At 42.3% G+C, this 17,616-nt stretch overlaps 1 protein-coding gene across 2 annotated transcripts in view; it reads left to right on the top strand.

The window, feature by feature from the left end:
* LOC149221930 (glucose-1-phosphate adenylyltransferase small subunit, chloroplastic/amyloplastic-like) overlaps window positions 1–17,616 on the top strand; it is a 232,799-nt gene that overhangs the window by 88,612 nt on the left and 126,571 nt on the right. The window lies entirely within an intron of this gene.

The following is a 17,616-nucleotide window of genomic DNA, read 5'->3' on the forward strand; positions in this document are numbered from 1 at the left end:
TTGGGTGATCCCTAAATCCAATGGCTGAAATAGATTGAGATCTAAGGTTGAGATTAAATGCTCATTTAAATCTCACTTTTTATTTTTAAGTTCACCCCACTTTAATAAAGACCCACTTAGTCATTTATTTCCAAAGTCACTTTTCATTTCTAATTTTTCATTGACTTTATAAAAGTCACTTTAAAATTAGACTTAGTAACTTTATCACTTAAAGTCACTTTTAAATTAGATTTAACTCTATAAAAAAAATTACAAAGTCACTTTAGGAGAAAAATTAAATTCTTTTGGACACTTTTCCCTAGGCCAAAGATCAAAGCCTAAGGAACCACCTGTCCTCCGTACCAAATTTCAACACTCCCTCTTACCGAGGAAAGTGTTCCTCACCACACCCATCTTGTCTCTAAAGTAGACATGCTTGCCCCGTGGTAAGGCTTTGGTAATAATATCTACAACCTGCTCATCAGTGGAAATATACTCAAGCTTCACATCTCCCTTCTGAACATAGTCTCTGATGAAATGATATCTGATCCCGATATGCTTTGACCTGTCATGAAATACTGGATTCTCCGTGAGTTTAATGCAACTCTGATTATCACAGTAAATCACTGAAGGTCTCAACGGCTGACCAAATAAGCCAAACAACATCTTGCAAAACCAGACGGCCTCACAACTAGCTAGTGCCATATACTCTGCTTCCGTTGAACTCAGTGCTACTGACTGCTGCTTCCGGCTGAACCATGACACTACTGCTGAACCCAACCCAAAACAACACCCTAAAGTGCTCTTCCTATCAGAAGCACAACCTACCCAATCAGAATCAGTGTATCCTGCCAATCTCACTCCATCTCCCTGCCTGTAGTCCAGACCATAATCCACTGTCCCCTGCAAGTACCGCAAAATGTGTTTTGCAACCACCCAGTGAACCTTCCTAGGCTCACACATAAACTGACTCATTGTGTTGACTGCAAAACAGATATCTGGTCTAGTGTTGACCAAATACATCAAGGAACCAATCAGCTACCTGTACAATGTGGGATCCACCAACTCGGAATCCGAAGCATGAAGCTTCTTCCAGTTGGTGATCATCGGTGTCGACATGGGTCTACAATCCTCCATGTGGAATCTACTAAGGATGTCCACAATATACTTCCCCTGCCCCAGGAAGAAATGCCCCTCCTCCTGCCACACCTCCAAGCCCAAAAAGTAATGCATCAAGCCAATGTCCTTCATCTCAAACTCTGTCGCAAGATCTCTCTTGCAGTGCTCTATGAGTCTCTCTGCACCTGTAATGACCAAGTCATCCACATACAGCACCAGAATGAGAGGCTCCTCACCAATCACAATAAAGTAAAGGTTCGGATCTGTCTCACTCTTTGTGAAACCCATCCCCTGCAAGTATGTATCTATCCTGGAGTACCAAGCTCTGGGAGCTTGCTTCAGGCCATAAAGGGCCCTTTTCAGTCTGCACACATGGGACTCCTTCCCATGCACCTCAAAGCCCTGTGGCTGCTCAATGTACACCTCCTCCTGTATGAAGCCATTGAGAAATGCGGTCTTCACATCCATCTGGTGGATCTTCCAACCCATCTCTGCTGCTATCGATATAATGGAGCGGATTGAAGTATATCAAGCCACGGGAGTGAACGTCTCCTCATAATCAACTCTCTCTACCTGGGAGAACCCTCTAGCCACAAACCTTGCTTTGAATTTCTCAATGCTGCCATCTGCAGCATGCTTTACCTTGTAAAGCCATCTGGAAGTAACCACGGATTTGCCCTCAGGCCTCGGCACCACCTGCCAGACATCATTCTTCATGATAGAAGAATACTCCTCCTGCATGGCCTCTCTCCAGGCCTGCTGGCTAGCTGCCTCCTCATAGCTAGAAGGCTCAGAGTCAAGGATTCTGGCAACCATCGCCATATAGCTACAAAACCTCTCAGGTGGTCTACTCACTCTGACCGGCCTCTTCGGCTCAGCAACAGATGTGGCATCTCTCAAGGTGTCCTGAAGCCACTTGGGATTTCTCTTCCCTGAGCATGCTTCTCCCATAGGAGAATGAAACTCCTCCTCCTCATCACCATCAGTAGCCTGAACTCCTGACTATCTGTCTGTTGTCCTCCTGCCTGCACCTAAACCTGTCGAAGCTGAGGTACCGTGTGAACTTTCCATCAGTGGACTCCCTAGTGAACTACTCTGCATGCTGCCCGGAGCACCACCCCTCTGGCTCGGCGAGCCACTGCTCACTGACGGACCTGACATCCTCATAGATGTACCTCTGGATCCTCCTGATCCCTGCTCACTGGATCCCTGTGACTGACTCAACTGCTGCTGAGGGTCTGGCTGATCCAGATACTCTCCTGTGACCTCCTAAAGGCCTTGTCCTCCTCGAACTTCACATCCCGTCTGACAACAACTCTCCTTTGTGCAGGAATGTAAATCCGAAAGGCCTTTGAGGTCTCACTGTAGCCCACAAAGATACCCTTCTCTACGGTGGGCTCTAGTTTGGTCCTCTTCTCCTTGGGTATATAGGAGGATGTAATGCATCCAAAGATATGAAGATGACCAATATCAGGCTTCTTCCCAGAGAAAGCCTCCTCCGGAGTCATGTGCCCCAAGGCACGATGCGGACTCTTGTTTTGCAAGTAAACAGCTGTGTTGCAGGCCTCTGCCCACAAGAACAATGGCAACCCCTGATCATGTAACATGGCTTTGGCAGCCCCTATGATGGATCTGTTCTTCCTCTCTGCAACCCCGTTCTGCTGGGGGTTGTAAGGAACAGTGAACTCCTTCCTAATGCCTGCCTCCGCACAATAGTCAACAAACTCTCCAAGGGTGTACTCTCCTCCATTGTCCGACCTCAGGGACTTGATCTTTCGACCTGTCTGTGTCTCCACAAGAGCTCTGAACTCCTGAAACCGCTTGAAGACCTCACTCTTGGTCTTCAAGAAATATATCTAGGTCCTCCTGGAGTGATCATCAATGAATAAAACATAGTACTCATATCCACTCAAGGAAACATGAGACATCAGACCGCTCACATCGGAATGAATCAAATCAAGTATCCCGGTCGCTCTGCTGTCACTGCTGGGAAAAGGGGATTTGGCAAACTTGCCCATTGAACAACCTCTGCAAGTATCAAAGTGATCAATACTGAAACCTGGCACACCTGTAGTGATCTCCCGCAATGTCCTCAAGGCTCCATGATACATATGTCCCATCCTGCGGTGCCAAATCTCACACAGCTCAGAACTGCTAGCTCTGCTGTCGGTATTACTGCTCGATGCCAAAAGGGGCTGGAATGCAAACTTGTACACCTTTGCATGGAGTACACCTATCACTCTAGCTGAATCAGCTGGAGTGCCCCTGGGATACATCAACACCTGTCCTCCCCTGAACAGTACCTCATATCCTCTGTCCTCCAAAGCTGAGATGGATATGAGGTTCTTCCTCATCCCTGGTACATAAAGAACATCTGACACTTTCAAGGGAGGTTTGGACTCCCTCTGAAATGTCAGTGTCCCCACCCCGACTGCTCTAACAACTCTGGCATCACCGAGTACTACCTCTATATCAGTGCCACTCTCTGAAAGCTCTGAGAAGTATTCACGGACTCCTGTCATGTGACGTGAAGCCCCACTGTCCACATACCAGATACCTGAAGATGCTCCGCTAATCGAGGGAAAAGCATGCTCCCTCTGAACCTGTGTGGCAAGTGATCCTACACTAGAGGACTCACGTAGTGAACGCAAACTCCCGGTCAAAACAACCTGCAAAGTCCTCAATCTCTGCTGAAGCTGCCACATCCTGGTTCTTCCCCTTCTTCTTCTTCTCCGGACACACAACTGCATAGTGTCCCATCTTTTGACAATTCCAACACTTCACCTTGGAATAGTCCTTCTGTGTGTTCCTCTGTTTACCTTTACCTTTGCCTTTGCCCCCACCACTGCTTGTGGAAGCCTGCTTCTTCCCTTTTCCTTTCTTGCCTCCTGTCACCAGTGCTACATCCTCATTCTGCTCAATTGGCTTGGCTGCCCCAAGCTGACCTTTCCTGGTCTCTGTCTGAATGCAATCATCCCAAAACCTCTCCCATGTGGGAAGGGTCTCATGTGCACAAACCCCATCAGCAAAGTTCAACCATGAACGCGGGAGCCATTCACTGCAATCCGCACCAACTCAGTGGGTGGAATGGCCTCTCCAATCGCTGCCAACTCATCTCTCACATTAGTAATCTTTGTGAGATATCCAACTACACTATCATTACCCATCTTAATGTTCTTCAGCTTCTCGTTCAGGACCATCTTCCGGTTCTCATTGGTACTCTGGTAGAGATTGCACAATGCTGTCCACATCTCATGGGCATTGCTCTTTCCTCTCACATGAGGAATGCAATGGTCTTTGATTCCGTCTAGAATCAGCCTCTTACCCTTGTTGTTCTTTTTATTATAAGCTGTCAATTGAGTAGCATCAGTAGGCACAACAACAGGGTTCTGTGTGGTATGCACCATGATATCCCAGACTTCTGCCTCCTCAAAGATACTCTGCATTCTCTCCTTCCAAACGTTGTAATTTGTATGCCCATCCAGCCTATCCTCCACCCTCAATCCCAATGACATCCTGTTGTCCTAAAAATGAAAAATAGCACTGCTGTAGTAAAGATAAAACTGTTGTTTATGAAAAATCAGCTTGCTGGAATTTTCTGAGTGAAAAATCAGCAACTGTAATTTTTCCTTTTGCTGTCCCAAACTGTCATTTAATACTCAAGCTCTGATACCATGTAGAAATTTCTCATTTCCCACCCCGGTTTTCAGTTTCTCCTTATTTCTCCCATATAGTTAAATGCTCTTTCCCATAACCATACATTTAACAAGCTGGAAAAAATAAATTTGTTGAAAACACAAATTCTGGAAATTTTTCAGAATGCTGGAAATTGCAGAAATAAAAATCAGCAGTAATAAATAGCCATTAAAACCCATTTAAACACTGAGATTTTTGGTCAATGTGATCCTGGAAAAACCCCCTACAACTCTTGGGGAAAACCAGTTCGAGAGCTCTTCTTTATTTCTGAAAATGTCTTTTTCACAGTGAGAAATATTCAACAAAAAAATCAGCAAGCAAATTTACAACTTATCTCTTTTCCCATGCCTCATAGCAAATTGGAAATTACAGCAAACAGGACAGCAATAAATGTTGTACGGCCTCCTCGATTTTCGTGCCCACTTTCAGCATTAAATGTTGTTGTACGGCCAGCGTTAAATGTGTTGTACGGACTGCAATAAATGCGTTGTTTAGCCTGCAATAAATGCGTTGTACGACCCTCATTTTGCGTGCAAAAAATCAGCAAACTGCTCCTCGAATATCGTGCCAAAATCTGTCTTTCACTGTGTGCTGAACCAGCAGTACAAATCTGCTCAACTGCTGCCTTGGAATGTGTGCCAAGCTGCTGTCTCCTTCTCCTCCCTGTTCAGAAATCTCTCTTGCTCTCCTTCTCCCAATCTGCTCATGAAATAATGAATGACCTTTTCCTCCTTCTCCTCCTTTAATCTAACTCCAAGTGACTTTTGGGTGATCCCTAAATCCAATGGCTGAAATAGATTGAGATCTAAGGCTGAGATTAAATGCTCATTTAAATCTCACTTTTTATTTTTTAATTCACCCCACTTTAATAAAGACCCACTTAGTCATTTATTTCCAAAGTCACTTTTCCTTTCTAATTTTTCATTGACTTTATAAAAGTCACTTTAAAATTAGACTTAGTAACTTTATCACTTAAAGTCACTTTTGACTTAAATTTAACTTTATAAAAAAAATTACAAAGTCACTTTAGGAGAAAAATTAAATTATTTTGGACACTTTTCCCTAGGCCAAAGATCAAAGCCTAAAGAACCACCTGTCCTCCGGTACCAAATTTCAACACATACCTAAAATTAACAACCTCCAACCCTGAAATTCCATCCATAAGGAACACCAGAAAATGGAACATCACAAATCCTCCCGCCCCAGGATTGCTTTCTCTCAAGCAATCCAAACCTATGGACCAGTTTGGTGACCCAATGCAACTGAGACCCAATGCTCGAATCCCATACAAACCACTAGGTGATCCTATGCTTCTGTGTCATCCCACCATGAACGGACCCCTCAATGCCCGGATCCCAGACCAATCTCTGACTGAACTTGTCATCAACAAAATCCCCTGGATCCCAGTGCCACCAAGAACAAGCACCAATGCTCCATGGCTCCTGTTGTGCTATAGCTCCGATTGTGAATGTTGCGCCATCAACTGCATACCAACTCATTACCGCTCTCCAGTCCAACCCCTAACTCAATCCAATGTCAATCCCACTCTCCTTATGTTGGGATGGAATGCTAAAGAGTTGTAGGCATGTATCCCACTGCCAACTGGGGCATGTAATATCTGACATGTCTAAGGATCCCCACTCTGCTACGCCCTTGACTAAGAATACTGCGCCATCAATAGGATACTAACCCATGACCTCTCGCCTATCCAATGCATGGACACCTATGTAAGGAACAAGTCTACTAGGCTGATATGGGTCCCTACTTAACTCATGATGTTGCCTGGTTAGTCAACAAGATGTGTCTAAGGAAACCTGCCCCTCTCTCTATAATAGGCAAAAGTGGGCAAGATGTGTTGCAAGCCTTGTCTATGTACTCCTGGAGAAGGTTGTGGCTTGGAGATACTGCAGCTCTACTGGATGCCACTATGCCTATTTGCACCTCATCAATGGGTAGGCCCAAAGACGGGTGCACCACCATCTCAAAAAGATCCTCTCACATCTGACTGGAAACTCCACGCTCCTCCCGTCTACCAAACTCTTGCAAAACTATCCTGTCAGACTCTCACACCTCCTCAGGACAAGTGTTTGCAAATACTGTCACCCTGCTAGTTGTTTGTACATCTGCCTGCTCCTCATCAATGGCTGGCCCCGAGGATGGTTGCTCATCATCCTCCATCACAGGCTCAACATGAACCTCCAATTAGCTCTCCCCAAAAGGCTCATCATGCATATCATGTATATCATCCTCCTCAACTAACTCCTGCTCCACCATATGTTGCTCATGCTGAATCATCACTGGTAACTCATCATCCCAAATGTCTCCCATAATGTCTATTGATTTCTCACCATACATACTGGAATATAAATCTGGCCTGTTGGCAACAACTCCATATGACTGCCCATACTCCTCAGAGGTGTCCTCGTAAGAACCCATGGAATCAACTATAGAAGTAGAATCCCCATCCTGAAAGTCAAAAGGAATCTCCTCCTGGTCTCCCCCTGTCGTCTCCTCGATGTCACCCATCCCCCTGTCGTCTCCTCGATGTCACCCATGCATGAGTGTTTAGGTCCCCATGGTCCCTTGTAGATGAAGCAAAGACCCTTCCTCCTCAACTCATTCTTGCTGCATGATCCACCAAACCTGAGCAACTCCTCCCTGGTCAACTGTCTTTTGAACAACCCAATGTCTACTCGACCAACCTTTCGGCTAGTTCACAAGTAGCAAGTGAGACTAATTTTTCTCTCCCTTTAAATGGTCAATAATCTAGTCTGCAGCCTCCTGCAAAAAGCATTATGGCCTCCCATATGTGAAGACAAAATGGACTGCATATGCGCTATTACTGTGTCGGGATGATGCTTCCTAATGCTGAAGCATTGGAACATCTACAGAATCAAACCATCACATTCAATATCAAACATGAGGTCATATGATCTAACCTAGGCCATGACTTCTAGAATCTCTACCCTCTTCCCAAAGGTAGGGCTCTCGCTATTATCCAAATCCTGAAAGGTTTCCATTATTAGTCTAAAAACTCTCCTCATAATGTCATCACTGTAAGGAGGTATAGGTGCGGTCAGCATCATGATACTACTAAGACAAGAGGCAACTGGAAGTTTGACTCCTACACAAGGGTGCTCCAAATACTTGTGTTGTACTAAGGCAAGCATGGCTAGTTTGAGAGCCCAAATCAAGCTCTTCCCATCTGACTGATGCACCTTGGAGAGGAGTGAATCAAGTTTTTCCAGCTTGAGAAGGGCTTTTGTTGTAACCCCCATGAAACTCAAATTTGTCCCAAGTGCATAAATTTTGTGTCCCATTTCATATTCTTCTTGTGGCCACTCTTGTTGTAGCATAGGAAGTATCCCCTTGGACAAGGATCTGTTGAAATCTGCTGCCAATTTATTAAGGGAGTTTATGAAGGTGTGATCCATGTTTTAGTCCAATGGTGACAAGTACATCAAGCTGACTTTTACATGACTCTGACAGTAGTACAACAATACTTGACTCAATACACAGACCACCTTACATCAGCAACATAAGTCTGATCTCATAGACAAGACTCTACTCAAACTTCAGACTAGCAACTTGCCAACAATACATGTCCCATTAAGACTAGCAACATGGTACTCTCAACAACAAAAATCGCCTTATTGTGACACTAATTTTCTGAGTGTATTTGATATAATCTCTTTTGGAAATATTATCAAATAGTTATGTTGTAGGGGAATTTTATCATTTTAATTTCCAGAAACACAAACTTCAAAATAAATCTAATGTATGCATATGAAACTCAGAAATTAGCATTCAACAATATTGAAACAATACCAGCATAGACTCTCTCTTATCTACTCTCGAAAATGAATACACAGTGAGCAAAAAAAAATGATATAACCTGGGCTAAGTTGCTGCCAGCGAAGTATATGTCAAACACAACCCTCTTGAAATGATGTTTCAGTATTCGGTTCAGAGATATGCAGTCCAGATGTGATTTGTCAATTCAGAATTCAAACTCAGGCCAGTACTCTGCCACATTTCTCTTCAAACCACTGCAACCCTGACATATAACAGTACTTCTGAGAGAATTTAGACAATACTGTAATGCACTCTGCTTCAGGCAAACTCCTCAGTGTGCTTACAGTTCCTGTTGGATAATCTCCAAAATTTTGCTCAACAATATAATGATAATTCTGGACATCCCTGATACAGAAATCTAAGCCCCAAATTAACTGAAGAATTAGGCCACTATGATCTGGAAACTCTGTCTTTTCAATCTGGTGTATACTCCAAAATGATAATTCTCTCTCTGCCAAACACTGGGATCTCATTCTAGCAGACTTCAGGAATGTGTTATTAGTACTGAATTATAGGATCTCTTTGAATGACACATCGTCTGTTGTTTCCCCACGTGCATTCTAGCTTCCAAATCTCACATCATCGCATTACCCAACACACAACAATAGGTTTCTATGCGCACAGATTACACTGTCTAAATAATTTACCAATGATCTCTTGTTTGTCTACGCAGTCACCATCGCACTAGTTTCATGGTGCATACTGTCACAACCATCAACCATCTACATGTTACGTACTTTGTCGCACTTCCTTTTATGCTCATAGACTTCTGTAATTGATCGCACAACGGAGAGATCTAACACAACACTCCAATCGGCTTCCACAACAACACTTAATTATACTATGGCAAAGCCATGCACACAGGCTTTCTTAGCTTAGTCTTGTGTGCACAGCGATCATGAAACATCACTGCAATAATTCTTGGTCACTCGACAATTCAGCTTCACCAAAATCCGACCCTTGATCACACGCAAAACGACAATTTGGACCCAAACTCATCTTGGCTTTAGTAGCTCGATACTCGGCCCACTCGGTATTCTAGTTGCTGGTCGAAACTGATCTCACTCTGCAGCTGACATGGTGCCATGTCCAGCAGAACGTCTACACAAACACAGGGATTTGAATCGACATCCTTCCATGACGTGAGTCGTGTTACCACGAAGAAATGGTTTTCAGAATGCGATTGGCCAGAAGGAATGATACTCAGCAGGAGGGGAAAAACCATAAACCGCAGAGAATTTGTCTTGAATCTTGTCAATTTTTCGACCAACTTAATAAATTTGAACTTTGGCTTCAAATTAGTATGACCCCTTTTCAAATAATTAATATGATCACTCCAAGGAATGAATATAATTCGACCCCTAAAATTTTGTAAACTTTGTCCCTTAAAAAAAACTCTTCCCCTTCATAAAATGTGATTGGCCACTTTAATGATGTGATGGCTCCTTTGAAAAAATATTGGTTTGGTCCATTTGAGAAATATTCGACCTCTCAGATTGTCGATTCATTATTATTCATCAGACAATTTGCTGAGCATATTATTGAACAATTAATACTCAGGAGATAAATTTGCACTCAGAGATTTAAATTTTTGACAAGGATTTGACTTCAGGAAAACCGTCCTTCATGCAATAAATATTGTCAGACAATTTGGCAAGTAAACCCTCAAGCTGGCAGGAAAACCAACTCTGATACCACTGTAACATCCCAAATGGGATATTTGGCTAATTTTGCAGAAATCTAACTCAACAAAAATTTCTCCATGAAATTACCATTCAATTAACAAATGATTGCCATGTAAAATATAACTAATAGAGTGCATGTGATCAATAATAAGATGAGCATAAATAATCTCAGCTCTTATTATAATAGAAACTGGGGTTTACATGCTAATATGATAAAATAACTGAGATGGCAACTTGGCCTCAAGAATCTGCTCCAATGTTGTGTTGGCCCTCCCAAAACTAAACTGAAATGTCACTGCTGAGCTCTCCCGTGAATTTTGGATGAATTCACCAAGGGGAGATGGGTACTCGCCCAATCTCACTGAACCACCCTAGGGTTTCCGTCTTGGGGCTACCAATGAAGAAGAGAACTGAGCTCTCAATCTTTCATACAAGAAGAAATATCAAATCCAAGATGTCCTCCAATGGCCTCCTCTTCCTTTTTTATAGATCCGGTGGACCCCTCTAGAACCTCCTATTTTATTATTATTTTAATCATTGAGCACATTTCCCTCTTTTTAATGTGAGAAAATGGTAATTTGGTCACCATGCCTCCACAAACCACTGAAACTCACTTCTAACCATCCCATCCTGTAGATATTCTCGTTCTGGTTCCAACAAACTATTACACTAAGGTGTTCTGTCAAATATTCCTCTCGGAATGCCACCTTAATCATAATTAATTGAATCGGGCCCATTAATAACTCTATTTTTTGAAATTTGTTAGAATGCACCGGAATGAAAGGCAAGTTGTGCGGATGATGGAATATAACCAGTGAATGCGATCGAACCTCATAGAAACTCCTCAAAACCCTATGAAACATCTCGAAAAGCCCCTGGTCTGCTGATGAAATAAACACGCACCTATGACATGTCTGTCTCCAACCCTGAAAGTCCATCCATAAGGAACACCAGAAAAAGGAGCATCCAATGTTGCTTGGGAGCAGGGAGCGGGAGCGAAAATGGGAGTGGGAGCGACCATTTTCAGAAGCTCCCGGTTTGGGAGCGAATCCGGGAGCGATTTTTTAAAAATATATATATATATATATATTTTATATTTTTTAATTTTTGATACATATATGTCAACAAAAACATATAGAATGATGAATTAGACATAAAAAACATAAAAAAACATAGATTGATCATTGAACCATATCACATCAATCATCTAGAAATTATAATCGTCATCAACCATGTCCACAAGTTAGTAAAATACATATTACAACTGAAACATATTGAGTCTCATCATCATGAATCATCAAATTCAATCTTAAAGTTTCAACTTCAAGCTTTCAAAATTGAAAATTCAATAACATTTATCATCATTGATCACCAAAGTTGTACTTGTAAGCTAAGTTTAACCATTACAAGAAGTAATATCTAAGATATTTCTAAATCCTAACTTCTAACTATTAACATGATATGAAATGTTATAAATTTATAAAATGAAACATGAATAATGAAATGAAATGAAACAACTTTAGTCTTTCACGAAGCATCATATTCATAATTCACATCATTACCAATGAGTTATAATTGCCAAGGCCCAACTTCAAACTTCAAATTTTCATTGTCACAGTGATATATTGTTTACAAAAAATATCATTATGATATGAAAGAGTCAAGAGTCAAGAGTCAAGGACTCAAAACTCAATAGTTATGAAAACTAAAGTCTAATAGAAACTAAAAAAGGCAAGTAAACTGTAATTCAGAATCTACATGTGGCCCTTGCCACGAGAGTTTCCAGGAGTATAAGCAGGTCGTGGTGGTCTTCTAGGAGTCTCCCGCACAGACCGACGACCAGAACTAGAACCTCCACGTGAGGGTGTAGATGGAGGTGGCGACAACAAAGGAACAAGACTCGGACCTCGAGCACTGCTACTGGATGGTGGAGGTGGAGGTGGAGGTGGCATGGCTGCTGCAGCTGCTTCATCTTCATCCCTTACAAGTTCCTCTTCCAGTTCTTCAATATGTACAATGCCATCCTCCAAATTGTCATCCTCTGGGTGATTGTCCCAAATTTTATATGTGGGATCCTCATAAGCCCGATCACAGTAATGACTCAACAACCTCAAGTTGTAGTGCACATAAACCAGGCTTTCTGCTCGGTTTTCATTGAGTCCGTTTCTTTTCACATTATGTATGTAGTTGTAGGTGCTCCAACACCTCTCTGCAGAAGAAGTGTTTACAACCTGTGAAAGAACTTTTTTTGCCAATTTTGGCAAAAGTCCATGCCCGCCATATGTTTCCCACCATGTGAGAGTATCAAATCTATCTCTGTCGTCCATTGCATGGAAGTTACCATACAAACTAGTGCCACTGAAGTATCTGCCTATTTCAAGGCGCACAGCTGCACATTCCTCCCTGTCGGGTACCAACTTTTCTAATGCTTTCAAATATCCTTTAGTTACCTCTGGATCTAAATGAGGTTTGGTCCTAACCCCACCCCCTGCTGCAGGTTGGCCCAACCAAGATGTAGAATAGTATTTTGGCGTAAGGATATACGCCAAGCAATGTAGTGGAAGATTAAGCCTATTCCACCGTTCACACACACAATCATGAATCAGTTTGTACAAGTTGGGATCTCTATTATGAAAAATGTCTTTTATTTCCCCCAACATGGTATCCATTTGCTCATACACCTCGCCAATCACTGGTTTGTCTGTATCTGCAAACCGAATCATGTGATAAATTGGCTTGGTGAAATCCAATACCTGCCTCACAGTTGTCCAAAACTGCCCATCAAGAGCGGCCTCCTCCACCATTTCAAAACCTGCCATGTCAGCTACATTTGTAGCCCTTTCCTTTAATACCTGCCAATGTGGACTTGATACCATGCTAGCTAATGCCTCTCTTACCTTCAAAAGGCGCCTGAAGGTGAGGTAATAGCTACCAAATCTGGTCTTCGCAATCTTCAACAACTCCAATCTCGAGTGACTACGGAAAAGGCCATGGGTATTGCTATGATTTGTAATAAATTTTATCATTTGTTTGCCTTTCTTGTACAAATCACCAATCCATTGGTATTGTTCATTTTTGTTCTTGACAATATCATGCAACAGAAGGTTCAATGTGTGAACCAAACATCCAGACCAAAATATGTTCAGGTATTTATCCTCAATAATTGCTCCCGCTGCCTTACAATTAGGAGCATTATCAGTGATGACTTGGATGACATTGTATGGGCCAATACGCTCAATTGTTTCAAGTAATGCTTCTGCAATGTTGATGGCGGTCTTGAACTTGTCTAAGTAATCATGTGCAGCTAGAAAGATGGGACCACTAACAGACACAACAAGAACACTTATCAATGGCTTGCCTTTTACATTTGTCCAACCATCAGATACAATGGACACCCCATGGCCAGTCCAAGAACTTGTCATTCTATTCAAAGAATGTGATATTTTTTCTTTTTCATGATCAAGGCCAACGGTTCTTGCCTTGTCATACCCAGGGCTCTTGTATCCTTTAGGGGCATCATTTATGGCAGAAACCATTTCGTGCCAATAAGGTGAGCGAAGAACATTGAATGGTATCCCACATGCATAGAGAAACCTGTAAACCTTTGAATCCACATCATTCCTACACCCCTCATCAAGGAAATCTGATATGGTTCTACGCCTTAAAGATGATGACCCTGTGCCTCCATATCCACTGCCTTGGGAGGATGCTGAAGGAGTTCTTTGTGAGTGTGAGCTTGGTTCAAAGAAACCCCTTGATTTTTTTGATCTGTGTTGGGCTTCCTCCTCTTCTCTTATGTCTTTGGCTCTATCCGCCACTGACACCGTTGTACAAGTTTTGATTCCTATTTATTTGTCTCCATCCCATGGCCTTTTTCCGCAGAGGTGTCTTCTAGCACGGGTGTATGAACCTATGTAATCAGTGTTGCAATGGGGGCAATGAAATTTAGTGGTTCCACCCCCTCTCCCTATTTCAGCCCTGTTAACATATTTCCACAATGGAGTTTGGTCTTGTTTAGTTTTTTGAGTGTCATGTTCACCTTCCTCCAGCTCCTCCTCACCAGGGTTTTCACCAATTTGACTTTCTCCAGCGTCTTCATCCCCCTCTTCAGTTTGGCCCCTCCGTTTCCTACTCTCCAGCACCATAATAACCATAAAAGGGACTAGGAAGAGGAAAATGCCAAGAAATATAGCCAGGTCCATGGTGTTTGATGTTTGTAGGGTTTTGATTCCTGAATCTGCGAATTAATTTAATTTATTGGGATTAATTAATTTAATTTATTAATTTAATTTAAATTTATGATTTTTAAACTCAATAAACTAAATTAAATTAACTAAATCACTACCTAACTAACTAAACTAACTAAATTACTAAGTTACTTACCTCTGCAGGCTTGCTCCTCGCTCCTTGGCACTTGCTCCTCGCTCCTCAGCACTTGCTCCTCGCTCCTTTTCTCTTGCTCTTGCTCCAAACTCTTGCTCAATGAAGTCACAATGAAATTTTTTTAGGTCCATTGGGCTTTTAAAACCAAAAAAAAAAAAAAAAAAAAATTTGATTTTTTTTGCGTCCGCGGAATTTTTTTCGTCGGATCGCTCCCGGCCTGCGTCGAAACGCTCCCGGAGCGATCGCTCCCCGAAACGCTCCTGAACAGGGCAGGGAGCGTAAATTTTTTTTACGGAGCGCGCTCAAGAAAATCGCTCCCATCCGGGAGCGATTTTGGGAGCGCGCTCCCCAGCCACTCCGAAGCCGCTCCGGCCCGGAGCACGATTCGAGAGCGGGTTCGAGGGGGGGGCACTCCCCCACAACTATGGGAGCATCACATTAAGGGTCATATGAACCTAGCATTCGAAGGAATAAATCATTCGAGACCCTTTTTTCTGTCTTATCTTGACCTAGTGGGCACATTGGAGGAGCTCCTCCCATGATTATTCATAAACCCTAGGTCTCACATAGGATTCTTCCTAGGTCTCTCTAGTGGAGCAAAAGCCCTATTTTGAAGAAGAATCATCTTACAAAGCTCCTAGAGAGATCTTGCCTCACATTGGAAGTCTTGATCCTAGACGTACTCATCATCATTGAATATTCATAACCCTAGGTCTAGGTCTTTCTTGGAGAGCCTTCTAGCTTCTCTTCAAAAATTGAGTCTCTTCTTGAATGGGCCTTGGAAATCACTTCATACCTTGTCATTGATCCTATCATTGCAAGTGATTTCCCCCATACCTGAACTCCTCCCATCGATGAAAGTCTGTAAAGAGTAGGGGACACTGATTTAAGTGGCAGTGGGTCTTTGTCCCATTGTTGTCACTTAGTCTAGTAGTTGTCCCTTAGGTACCCCCTAGGACCCCTGATAGATTGTGGAAACACACCTCAACCAAATCCTTAAAGCAAGATCAATCCACCAAATGAACAAACAACTAGGAGAATGATCCTCTAGTCCACATATGTGGCATATGGGGGCTCCAAAAGTGGATGACTCACCTAAGAATAGCGCCAACAACCATGTGGTGAGTCCTCCAAGGTGTAACGACCTCCAATATCGATGTTAACCACCTCCCTCAAGCCAAGAAAGGTCCAAACCACTCCCACGTGTCAAGGCAAAGCTCCAACAATCAAAGAATATGCTCTCCAAGGTGGACGACTACTCAAATAAAATGACATGTGCCTCCAAATATGTGAGAAATGGTGGAGCACTCCATGAATGATGATGTGACATCATATACCAAGATCTTATGCATGCAAAACCATCTATAAAGGCTCAAGGTGTTGGAGAGAGGGCTCCTCCAAGATCCAAATGCATAAATATATATATATATATATCGAGAGAGAGAGAGAGAGAGAGAGAGAGAGAGGCCTCTCATGAAGTCGTTTTACATGATCTGAAGTGCCAAATACATGTCATAAGACCAAAGGTTCTAGGTAGACAATCACCCAATACAAATTCAGGCAAATACATAAATAGATCTAGGCTTAGGCTAAAGGGAAAGTGTGCTTCTAGGTATGATAAACGTTACAACACATTAGCACAACTTTTACATAATGGTAAAGTGAAGAAACCTAGGGATTCCCTAAGTCATGTGTCCTAATATATCCACTCTAGGACCTCCATGCACACACCCTAGCCATAAATGACCTCTATGAGATAGTTAGCACAAGCCACAAGGGAAGGGACTATCTTGAAATGGTGACTAAGAGGAAGGGCCATGAAAAACCACAAGGGTTTAGAGAAATTGCCTAGATGAAAAAATACTTTACATAGATCACTGAGCATGGGCTAGTAACAATATAGAAAAGACATTGTCACAACTTTTGGTTTATGATACATAATAGGATCCTCATTATGGGACAATTGATCATCGAATCTTGGGCTCAAGTATCATCTCAAATCATGCATGAGATTGACTTAGATGATGAGACATATCTGGTGAAAAAGGTGGTACTCTTGATGTGAAATTGAGGGGTAACATAGAGGGTGCTTCAAATTTGGAGATGGTCATTTGTAAGGGGGGAGGAGTACATTGACATCGTGGCTTGGGTTTTTTCCAGGTCGTAGTGGATTATGGAAGGGGGCAAGGTCTCCAAGTTCTACTTTGATTTCCTAAAAAGGAAGGTAGTGGCTAATAATGTTCTTAATCTACTTAACGCTCATGGGTCTCTTGCTAAGGATCCAACTAAGGTCAAAGGTATGTTTTGATTACATTTTCATATTATTTTATCTTTATATGCCTTGACAGAGTGTTGGGTGGATGCTATTGTTATAGGTCACCCTGCATAAGGTTTCTATTGGAGACTAGGATGGGGACTTTTCAAAAGATGATCTTTTTGAGGCCCTTAGTTTATGCAAAATGGCAAGTCTCTAGGTTTGGATGGTATTCCTTGTGATTTCGACAAAGACCATGTGGGACATGGTAGGGCATGATTTCTATTGTATGGTAGAGCAAGTCATTTCCCTTTGTGTGTTAATTGAATCTCCTAACCAGGCTCTTATCAAGTTTATTCCAAAGAATGTAGCTAGAGATAGCATTGAGGGTTGGAGGCTCATTACCTTTCTTCTTGTTGCGTATAAAGCACTGGCTAAAGTAGTGACTCTTTGTATTCGCTCTATGGCTAGGAAGATTATTTTGTAGTAGTAAATAGCCCTTTTTGTAGGGTTGGTTTATTTTGGACATGGGGATCTCAACCTTGAAGTCTATGGAATGAGCCTGAGAGTCTAGTTAGCGGTCTCTTTTTGTGAAAATACATTTTGAAAGGATTATGATTGGATTGATTGGTCCTTTATCACATA

This window comes from Pinus tabuliformis, chromosome Q, assembly GCF_031772625.1.
Source record: "Pinus tabuliformis cultivar Carrire ecotype Pingquan chromosome Q, CPIR1, whole genome shotgun sequence".
Taxonomy (NCBI): Eukaryota; Viridiplantae; Streptophyta; class Pinopsida; order Pinales; family Pinaceae; genus Pinus; species Pinus tabuliformis.